Here is a 15400-nt window from a genome sequence, read left to right as displayed (position 1 = left end):
CATTTATTTTTTACCAAATGCAACCGAAATGCCACCGGTCTTGATTTAACTTCAGTTTTCAGTTAAAACATATATTTGACTTAATGAAATGTTATATTTTCTCAATGACAGGGATGACAGACAAAGAAAACTCAATAAATATCATAATCATAATAACATATTAATTGACCACTTTTACTCTGTATCAGGTACCCTGGTAAGCTCTTTACATAGGTTATATTGAGTTTAATTCCCAATTTAATAGCCCTGGGGTAGGTGCTATTATTATCCCCATTTGACAGATGAGCAAACTTCATTTGCAGACAAATCTACAATCTATCCATTATAAAGACAGGGTTGCTTTTTTCTTTTTCTTTGGTGAGGAAGATTGGCCCTGAGCTAACATCTGTTGCCAAACTTCCTCTTTTTTTGCTTGAGGAAGATTGTCACTGAGCTAACATCTGTGCCAGTCTTCGTCTATTTTGTATGTGGGATGCTGCCACAGCATGGCTTGAGGGGTGGTATACAAGTCTATGCCTGAGATCCAAACTCACAAACCCCAGGCCGCCAAAGCAGAGCAAGAGAACTTAACCAGTAGGCCACCAAGCCAGCCCCCTCAGGGTTTCTTCTTGAAGTGGCAATTTGCTATTGAAAGATATTTCATAGAATATTGTGGATTGTACAGCATTTCTTTCTCAAACATGAGATCCAAAGACATTTGATGGAGTATGGTAAGAGTATCCAGGCATAATTGGATAAAGTTAGATTTTAATTAGATAAAGTTAGAATTTAATGACAGAGAACATTTCAAGGGCTATCCATCTCTTACAGGGTGAAATCCAAATTAAGGGGTTTGTATTATCTAGTGTCAGCCTACTTCTCCCTTCTTACTATATTCTCCAAAACTGAACTCCTCAGTTGCTAAACACACAAACTGTTTCCCATTTCAATGTCTTTGCACATCCTATTCTCTCTGCAACCCTCTTTCACTCCTTTTCTTTTTCAAAGCCACTTTCTTAACATACATCACCAGCAGCACCTCCACCATCCAGTACACACTCATGTTCTTTCAGGCTACTACTGTACTTTGTAGTAGTTTGCAACTTTGTACTTGTTTCTATCATCCTGTATGGTGAATTGTTTAGCAGACACATCTCACCTATTGGATTGTGAGTTCCTTGGGAGCAGGATTGTCTTAGTCTGGGATGCAATTTCAAATGCATGTGGTAATCAGGCAGGTAAAGCTAAGATGGAAACTGGAAGGGTGTGAGTACATGCACATACATTATGGGAGTGGTGTGGACTAAAGGGGGCAGCTACTTTCAGCTCCAGCCAATTGTTACTACATCAGAATTCTCGTCTAGATGTCAGACTTTCCAATGTTCAAGAGAAACTGGAAATTTAGATCTCTATGTGAAATATTCAGATTTGTAAACATTATCTCGGGTGGTTTTTGTTGTTGGTGGTTTGGTTTGGCTTTGTTTCTTAAACTTCAGATCAAACAAATACAGCTGTGGGTAAAACCCCTGGCCTCTGTTCATCTCTGTTATATCAGCAGCCAGCAGAGTGCATGCTAAATTCTAACAGTAGCTTACATTTCTGGTCACTCTTTACGTGTCAAGCACTGTTATCTGCTTTAAAAACATTAATTCATTTAATCCTTATAACAACTCTATGAAGTAGATACGATGATGCCTTCCATTTTGTAGACAAGGAAACTGAGGCATGGAGCAGTAAGATTATTTGACCAAGTTCCCACGGCTAATAAGTAGCAGATTTAAGGTTTGAACTTGGGTAGTCTGACATCAGAGCCTGCACTTAACCACCATCATATGGCACCAATCTAGCAGGTGCTGTTTCTGCTGTTCAAAGAAAAGCAGAAGGAAGTTGGAGAAGAGACATGGATTCTAGCCCTGGTTCTGCTAGTAACCAGCCAATAAAATTTAGCCAACCACATAATCTCTGGTCAGGTGTAAAATGAGAATGTTGCATTATGTTATCTTGTGTGTGTGTGTGTGTGTGTGTGAGGAAGATTGGCCCTAAAGTAACATCTGCTGCCAATCTTCCTCTTTTTTCTCTCCCCAAAGCCCCAGTGCATAGTTGTATATCCTAGTTGAGGTCATTCTAGTTCTTCTATGTGGGATGCTGCCACAGCATGGCTTGATGAGCGGTGTGTAGGGTGCACACCCAGGATCCAGACCAGTGAACCCTGGGCCTCCAAAGTGGAGCAGGTGATCTTAACCACTCGGCCACAGGGCCGGCCCCATGCATTATGTTATCTTTACGTTCTCTTCCAGCTCTACAATTCCTGTCATCACTATATTTGTGTTTAAGGCAAACAGAATAATAGGAGATTATGCAGTTAGAGTTGCCTGATGGTGTTTTGCTTAAAAATAGAGTTTCTCTCCCCCTCCCCAAATAGATTTTAGAAAAGATGTGTCGGGAATTGTAAGAAGAACCATAAGGAAATAAATTAATAAGGCTAGAAAAGAATATTGTCAATTTAGAAAATACAAATTAATGTAAAGAAAACTATGAAAGCAGAATGAAGTTTCCTCAGTTGAGGCAGTTAAGGAGGTAGTAATGATGCCTTACATTTATGTAGCACTTTACAAATATTTTACATAGGGCTTACATAATCATTAGATACATTTTAAATGTCACTCTTCATTAATCCATTCATAGTTACTCATTTACAGAGAGCCCTCTAGAACTAATGGTCAGTCATCAGCAAAATCCACTATATCGTCACCCTCTACTCTGAATGGTCCCTTAACTTTCTTGTTCTGAAGGAAACATGGCCCTCCCCTAGGACTCTGCTTCCTTTGCACCACTACTCCCACTGAGCCTCGTCAGGGAGTAGGAACGCTCCTTGTCCTCCTCGTTCCTTCCAGCTGTCCTCTCTCCTCCCTAAAAACCCCCAGCTTGTCATCAGGATATGCCACACAGTATCTCTCCTTGTGACTGTCATCTACATACTCCCAAGGTCACTCCCCCTCATTTTTTGAAGATTTGCATTCTTGGCTCATTCTCTGCAATGGTACGCCTATCGTAATTCTTGGTCACTGTAGTGTTCACGTAGATGATCCTAAACCACTCCATTTCTTACTGGGTTTGCTCTGGCACAAAGTAGACCTAAAATAATTTTGGCTTTTTCCTTCTAGTTTTCCTCTCATATCTTCTTTGGGGTAACATTTTTCTAATCTGTTTTACTGAATATTTTAATATTACATAATTTAAACACATAGATAGGTATTTAGATTATATATATATATATATATATATAAATAAAACACAGTACTCACCCCTAAGCTTTGTCAAATCTTAGCACTTTACCACATTTGCTCCAGACCCCCCCTCAATCCCAATTCTCTCCTTCCCTTTCCAGACTAACCGTTATCCTGTCTTGGGTGTTTTTGATTGCCATGCATGTGTACATACAATTTTTGTATATGTATGTATCCATAAATAATATGTAGGATTGTTTAATACGTTTTAAAGTGCTCATATTTTAAAGTGGCCTCAATACTACATATCATGTGACAACTTCCTTTTCCCTCAAAAATGTTTTTGAGATTTATCCATTGTGACACAGGTAGCTCTAATCCAGTTATTTTAACCTGCTCTAAGGTATTCCATTGAGTATATATATTCCACTGAATGAATATTAAGAATTTTACCCATTTTACTGTTAATGCACATTTAGATTGCTTCAGATGTTTTCATTTACAAGAGGTTGCCTCAATGAATATTGTTGTATCTATCTTTTGGGGCATATGTGTGAGGATTTTTCTAGGTCACTAGTCTCCAAAGTGGGGCATTTGTATTCAGGAAGTATTTTCTGAGGAGCAGGAAGAAAATAGTAAAACTGCCATTTTATATTATTCTTAGTTTCATCTTTGTTTGGAATAAAATAGATATACGGAAGCAGCTAGAAGTCCATTTTTTCCTCTGATTTACCCTCATTATATTCCTTGCGCTTGCTTCTTTTTAATCAGCAGATCTTGCCTCTGAAGGGAAGCAAACTTAATTCCAATCACAACCACATGGTGGAGCTGAGACATCAGCTGTACAATCGACAAACCTTGTCCCTATGGATTGACCCAGGCCAGATGGTGGTAGCTGGAAAAACAAAGGCAGGAGACCAGAAGCTGTGACAAACAGCTAGTACTCAAATCAGGGTAAACATTTCAATCACTCAAACTAAAGGGCCTCTAGGGATCTACAATGACAACTAGATGACACCAATTTATAATTCTACCAATTATATGAGACCATAATTTCAACTGACTACAAATGAAACAACCCAAAGGTGCTTCAAACAGCCCATTCACTGGTACAGGACCCATCCTTGTATTATTTCTCTATTTGCAAAAATTAGTTCTGGGATTAGTTCAACTATAAGTCCAGAACTATAAATTAGTTCACTGTCTCATGGCTCAGCTCATCATGTGCTTTTTTTTTTAAAGTAGAAAAATTTTCCTTTTCTCTAAGATTTTTCTCAAAGGTAAATATTTTATATGCAGTTTTATTTTTAATCTGTACTGTCCTTCTTCAAATAATTTTTCCGGATAATTAGTAATGTAGATACCTTTTGTTTTGGCCTCCCCAGTATCCACCCCCTCATTGAGATAATTGTTCCCTGACTTTCCGTCCAAGAACCCCCTCTACTCCATTCAGCTCATATGGTTCAGGTGAGCAGTCAGAATATTATATTCTCCTGGTTTAGGGATGGACATGTGGACCAACCTAGGCCATGATGGGCATTGCCAGGACTTTTAATGGAGTTATCAGGAGGGAGGAAGTTGTCTTTTGAAATTAAAAGTTCCATTAAGCTTGTAAGCTTCAGTTTGCTAGGGCCATTTTCCCTTCCACATGTGACTCGGGGAAGGGAGAAGTGGGATGAGAACCAACCTAGAGGAAAAGCAGAGCTGAAATAGAGAGGAGGATTCCTGATAACATTATGTAGGCACTTGGATCTATATGTGTTCAATGTTAATCCTCAGACTTCCAGTGACATGAGCCAATAAATTTGTGAGTGTGTGTGTGTGTGTGTGTGTGTGTGCGCGTGAGGTTAGCCCTGAGCTAACATCTGTACCAGTCTTCCTCTATTTTGTATGTGGGATGCTGCCACAGCATGGCTCAATGAGTGGTGTGTAGGTCCATGTCCAGGATCCAAACCCACAAACCCTGGGCTGCAGAAGTGGCATGTGCAAACTTAACCACTATGCCACCGGGCCAGCCCCTAAATTCTTTTCATTGAAGTTGTTTTGATTGGTTGTTTGTTACTTTCAGCTGAAAGAGTTCTGACTAAAACAGACAGCTAATTTTTTCTTTAAAATGTGCATGTTTTTTGAATGGAAACAATGAATAAAATATTTTAAAATCTCCCATCATAATTTCTTACCTATTATTATCAAAAGTCCCTCTCATATTCATTTCTATATTAACTATTTATTGAATGTCTATTATATGTCAGGTACTGGCTGGTTTCAAGAGATTCATTGGTGAACAAAACAGACTCAGCCTATGCTTGCACAGAGCTTACAGAAAAGTGCAGAGATAAAGATTAAACAATTAACCACTATACAAATTGAGGAATGCTCTCTACTGGTGTTATATGAGAGTATAACACAGAGACCTGATTAAGATGGGGAGTGGCTGTCAGATAAGGCCTCCTAAAGAAGGAATATTTCAGCTAAGACCTGAGAGATGGGTGGGAGTTAGCCCAGCTGGGAGGGGAAGGAGGAATCATAAGCTGAGGGGCTAGCCTAGGTAAGGTTTCTGATGTAGGAAAGACCTTAGGGTGTTTATGTGCCAGGAATTAAGAGATCACTGTGGATGGTCATTAGTGTTCAAGTGTGAAAGGGGCACAGGATGAGGTTGGTGAGACAGGCAAAGGCTACATCTCACAGGGCCTGGTAGATTATGGTAAGGAAATTTGATTTTTCTTTTTGAATCCTAAATGCAGTGGGTTGCCACTGGAAAGTCTGTAGGACGGGAAGATGAGATTAGATTACATTAATTTAAGATCAGATCTTTTAAAAAGATCACTGGTTGCTTAGCAGGAAATGGATTGGATAGGAACAAGGGAAAGGAATAAGTCAATCAGATGTTGAGGTAAGATAATGGTGGCTTGGACAGGGGTGGAGGCTGCATGGTGAAAAGAAATGGACAAATGTGAGATAGTTAGGAGGTGAAATTGACAAAACTTAGTAATGGATTAAATTTGGGGAATGAGAGGGAGGATATAGATATAGTTTACTTATCTCCCTTCTCTTTGAATTTGATTCATTTCCTTATACTAAGAAATAATGTCAGTAGCCTTTGCTTCAACAAATCTCCTGAAAAATATATTTCATTTAAGAAGTTCTACACTCATTGTATATGATTTTCAGCTCTCTCTGTCCATAACCAATCATACTGTTTCTTCTAATGCTTCTTGACTTGTGTGTGAATGTTACCTGTTTTCTCTAAAAATTAAATCATAATCCATGAAATTACAACAGAGAAATTACAAAATCTATTGACGTTGGAACAGATGGTGCAAAAGCAATGATAAGTAAAATGGTTGGCACATTATCATGAAGGCAATGGTACCAAAGTGTTCTAACAGTCATTGTATTCCTCACTGCCAGTTTCACTTATGAATGTCCTTGATGAAGCAGTAAAAATTATTCTTTATGAAATCCCAAGCATTGAGTGCACATCTTTTTAATGTTTTCTGTGGCAAAATGGGAAGTAGCATAAATAATGCACTAATGCTGCCTACTGAGGTACGACGGTGGGCTTAAGGAAAAACACTTGTGCAACTGAGCTGTGAGCTCACCTAACAACTTGATTCAAGGAACGGCATTTTTCCTTGAAAGAACTGACAAACTACAGTTATTCAGACCTGGATACCTGGCAAATATTTTCACAAAAAATCAAATAAACAAAGTGAGCCCATCACTTTTAGTAAAACAATTGACAGTATTTGTTACCAAGGATAAAATTCAAGCTTCCAAAGGAAAACTAGGAATTTGGAAAACTTTTATCCACCACAGTGAGAATGACAACTTTCCAATACTTAAAGGATTTTCTGATGTGTGTGATGTTTTTTAGATATTTATATTGTTTAACGAAAGGTATTAACATTTGGAATATCTGTATAACTCGGTGAACAGTTATTTTCCAAATGGCAAATGCATAATGTTACAAAATTATGCCTGGGTAAAAGGTCCATTTAAAGTGCAAGATTTTTGTGTAAAAAATACAAAAAGTTTGCTGATATGCTTTCATATTCCACATTGCAATCGATCTTTAAGAAACTACCACTTGTTGAGTTGAGTTTAGTTTTAGTGTGATGTCCACAATTATCTGAAATGGTATAAAAATATTCCCCTTTTCAAATTACATATATATATGAGGTCAGATTTTTTTCATATACTTCAGCCAAAAGAACATATTACATTGTAAGAATAAAATTGTCTTCTCCTAAGCCAAACATTAAAGAGATTTGAAAAAAAAAGTAAAAGTGACACTTTTCTCACTAAATATGTTTTGAAAAATAAATATTTTTATTTTTTCATAAACATATCTTTTCATAAATACATTTTTCAAAAAATCATTAATGTTATCATGCAATGGCTTATCACTGTCATTTTTAAGCATATTAAAATATTTTTAAAATTTCTCGGGTTTAATTTTTTTAAGAGACTCTAATTATTAGAACAGTTTTAGATTTATAGGAAAAATTGAGCTAATAATACAGAGTTCCCATACGCCCTGCACATGGTTTTCTTTACTTACAAATGGTATAGTACATTTGTTACAATGAATGAACCAATAATGATACATTATTATTAACTAAACTACATAGTCTATCAGATTCCATTAGGTTTTACCTAATGTCCTTTTTCTACCTCAGGATCTCATGCAGAATACCTTCTTGGATTTAGTCATCATTTCTCCTTAGGCTCCTCTTGGCGGTGATAGTTTCTCAGACTTTCCTTGGTTTTGATGACCTTGACAGTCTTGAGGAGTACTGGTCAACTGAGATTTATCTAACTTTTTCTCATGATTAGACTGAGGTTATAGGTTTGGGGGAGGAAGACCACAGAGGTGAAGTGCCATTTTCATCACGTTATATCAAGGGCACACACTATCAACATGACTTATCACTGTTGATGTTGACCTTGATCACCTGGCTAAGGTAGTGTTCGTCGTTTCTCCACCGTAAAGTTACTCCCCTTGCCCCTTCCATACTATACTCTTTGGAAGAAACTCATTATGTGCAGACCACACCTAAGAAGTAGGGAGTTATTCTCCACCTCCTTGGGTATCTATATAATTTTTTTGGATTTCTTTTTGCATGGGAAATTTGTCTCTTCTCTATTTATTTATTCAATCATTTATTTATATCAGTATGGACTCATGGATATTTATTTTATTTTGGGGTGTTATAATATAATACTATTTTATTTTGTTGTTCACATTGTTTCAGCTTTGAGCATCAGGTGCTCTTTCAGTTGACATACTCCCATCATTTCTGTGTGTGTGTGTGTGTGTGTGTGTGTGTGTGTAGCACTTTACTTTCTGGCACTACAAAATGCTCCAGGCTCAGCTTGATATGTTCTGCTCCAATCCTGGAATCGGCCATTATTCCAAAGAGCCTTGGTTTTTTAATTGGAAAATGGTCTTAAAAACCAAGATCTGAGCGCTAGGAGTGCTTGCTGCTACTAGGGTGTCACTGCTTCTAAGCCCTCTCAGCTGACAGAACAAGGAAATATATATGTTTACTAATCTATCTATATACACATATCTACAAATATTTCTATATGTAACTATCTGTAGATATTAATTTAAACATGAGTTCATACTGATGTCTTCAATTCGAATCCACTCCAGGTGGATCATTCTACCCTCTTCCCCATGCTTATCTGAAAAACTCCCATTCCAACAATGAGAAACTTGGGTCCCACCATCTGCCATCCACTTACCTAATTATTTAATTCCAGTATACATGTATAGCAGTATCAGAATTGTTAACCCATACCCTCATGGGAAACAACTTTGTCAACTAGAGTGCAGTGTCGATGTACATTTTCTTGAGCCTTTAGTCTTACAGATTCCACTCATTTCTGAACGAATACCTTTCCCACACCTTTTCCAGTGAGGCTGTTTCATACATTGTAAAACAGTTAAATTATTTTGTCATATCCTGTGTTCCAACCTGGGATCCTCTGATCTCCTAAATGATTTCTTTTAATTTGCATATATTGAGCTGCATTCTGTGTGCTATAAAGCTCTATGAGTATTGAGAAATGCCTAGAGTCAAGTATCCACAACGACAGTATCATCTAGAATGATTTCACCACCCTAAAACATCCCCTGTGCTTCGCCTATTCCACATTCTCTCCCTCCCCTCCAAGCCCCTGGCAAACACTGATTTTTACTGTTGCTATAATAATGCCTTTTCCAGAATGTCATATAATTATAATCATACAGCTTTAGCCTTTTCAGACTGGCTTCTTTCACTTAGTATTATGTATTTAAGATTCATCCCAGGCAGGCCCCGTGGCCGAGTGGTTACGTTTGCGCGCTCTGCTGCGGCGGCCCGGGGTTTCTCTGGTTCGGATCCTGGGCGCGGACACGGCACCGCTCATCAGGCCACGGTGAGGCGGCGTCCCATGTGCCACAACTAGAGGGACCCACAACTAAAATATACAGCTGTGTACTGGGGGGATTTGGGGAGAAAAAAGCAGAAAGACAAAAAAGATTGGCAACAGTTGTTAGCTCAGGTGCCAATCTTTAAAAAAAATTTTTTAAAAAAATGATTCATCCCTGTGTCGTCATGGCTTGATTTCTTTTAATTAGTGAATAATATTCCATTGTTTGGATGTACCACCATTTGTTTATTCATTCACCTTTTGAGGGACATCGTGGTTCTTCTAGATTTGGGAGTTATGAATAAAGATACTATAAACATTTGTGTGCAGATTTTTGTGAGGACATATTTTCAAATCAATTGGGTAAATACCTTGGAGTGCCATTGCTGGGTCATATGGTAAGACTATGTTTAGCTTTATAAGAAACTGCCAAACTGTCTTCCAAAGTAGGCTGTACCATTTTACAGTCCCACCAGCAATGAATAAGAGTCCCTGTGCTCTGCATTTCCACCAATATTTGGTGTTGCCAGTGTTTTGAATTTTAGTCATCCTTATATGTGTGTAGTAGCATCTCACTGTTGTTTTAATTTGTAATCCTCTAATGACAAATGATATTGAGGATCTTTTCATATGCTTGTCATTTGTATACACTGTATCTTCTTTGGTGAGGTGTCTATTCAGTCTTTTGACCATTGTTTAATTGAATCACTTGTTTTCTTATTGTTGAGTTTTAAGAGTTCTTTGTATATTTTAAACAAGTCTTCTATCAGACATGTATTTTGCAAGAGTTTTCTCCCAGTCTGTGGCTTGTCTTGCGAGCCTCTTAACAGTGTCTTTCACAGGGCAGAACATTTGATTTTAATAAAATCCAACTTACCAATTTTTTCTTTCATGGATCATGCTTTTGGTGCTATGTCTAAAAACTCATCACCAAATGAAAGCTCACCTAGATTTTCTCCTAAGTTTTCTTTGAGAAGTTTTATAGTTTTGCATTCTACCTTTAGATATGCTCCATTTCAAGTTCACTTTTGTGAAAGATGTAAGGTCTATGTCTAGGTTCATTTTTTTGCATGAGGATGTCCACTTGTTCCAGCACCATTTGTTGAAAAGATTACTCTTTCTCCATTGAATTACCTGTACTCCTTTGTGAAACATCAGTGGACTATATTTGTATGGGCCTATTTCTGGGGTCTCTATTCTGTTTTGTCCATTGCTTTGTCTGTTCTTCCACCAAAACCATACTGTCTTGATTACTATAGTTGTATAGTAAGTTTTGAAATCAGGCTGTAGCAACTTTATTCTTCTTCGGTGTTAATGTTGGCTATTCTGGATCTTTTGCCTTTCCATATAAACTTGAGAATCAACGTGTTCACATGTACAAAATAACGTGCTGGGGTTTTGATTGGTATTGTGTTGAGTCTACAGATCAAGTTTGGAAGAACTGACATCTTAAAAAAACTGAATGCTCCATTCCATGAACACGAACTATCTCTCTGTTTATTTATGTCTTTGATTTCTTTCATCAGAATTTTGTAGTTTCCTCAGCTTTAATTTTTAATAATGTAATAGATTAGCAAAAGCTCTTTGAGAGTCCTCAATAATTTTGATCCTGAGCCCAAACGCTTTGAGAACTGTTGGTCTATCTCTTGATTACTTCTTTGGTTCTTAATTTTCTAATGCTAAATTCAGATCCTTGCCATTTGTGTTTCATTAGGATTCACTTGGTAAGCATTCTGCTCCTACTCTTACCATTGCCTCACAGTTGGAATTTCAACCTTCTCATTCACAAGTAATGAAACTAAAACAGATACAATGTCGAAAGCAATAGAAGTAAATGTACAAGCTTTATAATAAAATGCAACCAACTAAGAAATAATGGCTGCACAAAGGGATTTCCCTCCAAAGAGTGCAGTATGGAAAAGGCAAAAGAACAACAACAACAAGAAAAACCACTTTGCAATGAAGAAACATGACACATAATACTTCAGCCAGGCGATCAAGGTCAACAGCAACAGTGATAAGTCATGTTGATAGCATGTACCATTGATACAATGTGATGAAATTGGCACTTTACCTCTGTGATCTTCCTCCCCAAAACCAGCAACGTTAGTCTAATGAGAAACTATCACTGCCAACAGGAGCCTAAGGAGAAATGATAACTAAATGTAATAAAGTATCCTGGATAAGATCATGGAACAAAAAAAGGATACTAGATAAAAAATAAGGAAATGTGAATAAACTATGGAGTTTAGTTAATAATAAGATATCACTATTGGTTCATTAATTGTAATAAATATACCATACTAACATAAGATGTTAATAATGGGGGAAACTGAGTGGGAGTTGGGCGTATGGGAACTCTCCATACTATTGGCTCAATTTTCCTATAAATTTAAAACTGCTTAAAAAAATAAGTCTGTTCAGTAAAAAGATCAGTGGTTGCCAGGGGCTGGGGGAGGGATGAATACATGGAGCACAGAAGACTTTTAGGGCAGTAAAAATACTCTGCATGATACTATAACAGTGGACACATGTCATTAGACATTTGTCCAAATTCATAAAATATACATCACCAAAAGTGAACCTAATGTAAACTATGGTCCTTGGGTGACAATGAAATGTCAGTGTAGTTCATCAATTGGAGCAAACGGACCACTCTGGTGGGGGATGTTGGTAAGGAGGGAGACTGCACGTGTGGAAGCCAGGAATACGGAAATCTCCACACCTTCCTCTCAATTTTGCTGTGAACCTAAAACTGATCTACAAAACTAAAATCTATTAAAAAAATTAGCACAACAAGAGGCACTCTCAACTGGAATCTACAACTATGTCCTGGGGGGCTTTGGGGAGAAGAAAAAAAAAGAAGAAGACTGGCAACAGTTCTTAGCTCAGGCGCCAATCTCTAAAACAAAAAATTAATCTATTGGTTTAAAAAAATCTCTTAAATTTGAATAAACCTGACCACAAAAAATTGTAACCTAGCATATTCATATTTGGGAGATTGAAGATTACCTATTTTTCTTGGGATGTTCATGACTTTAAACATAAGTTTGAATTCTAGTTTTCACAAGCAATATTTCAAAGAGAATTCTCTGGGTTTTTCTTTTCATAATAAATATATCTCCAGTGGGCAGAGCTTATACTTTCAAAGAATTTTAGTACTTGAGTCATTGGGAAGAGAAAAATCAGGCAGTGGGCTCGGCATGCTGTATCTAAATTACATTTGTGCCAGTTTGTTTTGCAATGATGTTTCCTTTTTTCCTCGGGCATGCCAGCCATATAATTATTATTAATAACATGTTACATTTTTTATTTTTTAAAATTATTTCATTCATTCACCAAACATTAAACTGAGTGCCTCTGCAAGAGAAAGGGAGGGAAACGGACATTCATTCTTCCATCCAACAAATATTTATCGAGGGCATTTTGTAAAGGGCACCCTGTAGGAAGATTGGCACACAGCTTTAGACGAAACCTATATGGTCTCTGTCCTCAGGGAGTTTATAGTCTAGTGAGAGAGCAAATCTTGAAATAACTAGTATACAAAATGCTCTATTAAAAGTCTACGAAGGAAAGGAAAGGAAGATTACAAGATGTGTCAGCCATTATAGAAGTAACTTTCCATACCATTTCTCAGCTAATTACCACAATTACTGATGTGGTTTACATATGAGGAAAATGAAGCTCAGAGAGATTAAACTATGTGCCAGGGATCTCAGAGAAAGTAAGACCTGAAAGAGACTATCTAATTCCCATCTATCTAATTCTAAAGATCATAGTTGAAAACACTATTATTTCCTGAATTTTACAAAAGCCTGAGTGGCAGACCTTATCTTGATTTTATTGAGAAAACTGATGCTGAGAGGAACTGGAACCCAAATTCCTTGAATAATTCGTTTCTTTTTCCATATATCATAATGCTTCCTCAAAACAAGCTCTGATGAGACCGACATACAAGCCGTGAATGTGGGAACTGAATAAATTTTTGTAAACTTAAAAAAAAGTGATAATATTGTTGTTTATACAAGCTACTATTAAGCAAAGTATTTTCTTTTAAACATAATTTTGGCAAAAGTCTTACAGCCCTCTTCTTGGCTGAATTTTTTAATTTTTCTCTGATAATCAAATATGCCTGTTGTGGGGCTGGCCGGGTGGCGCAGTGGTTAACTGTGCACGTTCCACTTCGGTCTCCTGAGGTTCACCAGTTCGGATCCCGGGTGCGGACATGGCACCGCTTAGCAAGCCATACTGTGGTAGGTGTCCCACATATAAAGTAGAGGAAGATGGGCACGGATGTTAGCTCAGGGCCAGTCTTCCTCAGCAAAAAGAGGAGGATTGGCCACAGATGCTACCTCAGGGCTAGTCTTCCTCAAAAAAATAAATAAATAAATAAAATATGCCATTGTATTTTGGACAGGGCTATTGCTTTGAGTGAGAACATAGGAGAAACACAGTCCTGCAAACAAGTAGGCTCACTCCTGATGAAGTTATTTTATAGAAGAAAGTTTCCAAGAGCAATTTTAATTTATACCATTCAGAATTTCTCTGATTTTTTTCAGCTATTGCAGATTCTTTGGTTGACTCCATCAATGTAACAGGATATCTTGAATTTTTCTTTGTAGAGGAGAAAATGACAACATATCCAGGTTTATGTGGGGTGCAAATAGGAAAAAGAGGATTAAAAACAGACAGAAGTATGGGCCAGCCCTGGTAGCCTAGTGGTTAAGTTTGGCGGTTCCCAGGCACAGACCTACACCACTCATCTGTCAGTGGCCATGCTGTGGTGGTGGCTCACATACAAAAAGAGGAAAATTGGCAGTAGGTCAGGGTTCCTCAGCAAAAAAAAAAGGACAAGTAATAGAAGAGGAAACCAAGTTAATTCTGTAGAAAACATACATAGCTCTGCTTAAAAGTCTTTTTGTTGTTTGCAGCAGAAAACTGGTACTGGTATATGATATGACAGAAAAAAGATATGAAAGAAAACACATAAATAGCATATGAAAATATTCTTAGTAACAGATTTAGGACAGAATGAATTGCCCAAACTGTAGCCTCCAAGTTTATCCTTCTGCTAGAGTCTCTGGTGACCACAACTTAATGTTCATTTTCATGATAAATCACGGAAATGTTTAATAAAGACTACTTTTCTTTTTCTTTTCTCCTATTCTTTCTATCTTTATTCTTGTCTCAACTATATGTAACATTCTGATATTTTAAGACCCTAATAGCAATTTAACTTCCGCAGTGGAAACACATCAACACAAAAGACAAAAAAAATTCCACCTCAAACCCTAAGGAAGGCATAGAACACATTTCCCTGTGAATCAAAACCTGGAAAGTAAAAGACTGGCTCTGCTTACATTCTGGTCTGTCCGTATTAAGTACGGTTTCTCCTTTCTTTGTCCTCCTTCCACCATCCTCTCTGCTCCTCTGGTGTTCCCTCCACCCCCATCCCCACCAGGCAGGTTACTGTTCCTGAATTGACAGCAGAAATAGCAACTTTATTATATTTGCATAAATTCGGTAAGTATTTACTGAGTGCCTGGTGTTTACTCATTCTTCCCATGAATATGTACTGAGTGCCTACCACATGCCAGGTACCACTGGGGAGGGCAGAGAGAGAGAGAGCCAGAGACAGACATGGAGACAAAGGCAGGAAGACAGAAGGAGAGAGAGAAGGAGGGAGGGAGAGAAAACAGCCTTTTAGAGCCTGGGATTGTGGAACACAGAAAAATAAAAACCAAAAACCTGTCTTGAAGAGAAATTACAGT

The sequence above is a fragment of the Equus caballus genome, chromosome 1, assembly GCF_041296265.1.
Source record: "Equus caballus isolate H_3958 breed thoroughbred chromosome 1, TB-T2T, whole genome shotgun sequence".
Taxonomy (NCBI): Eukaryota; Metazoa; Chordata; class Mammalia; order Perissodactyla; family Equidae; genus Equus; species Equus caballus.
Note: the sequence above shows the minus strand (reverse complement) of the source record.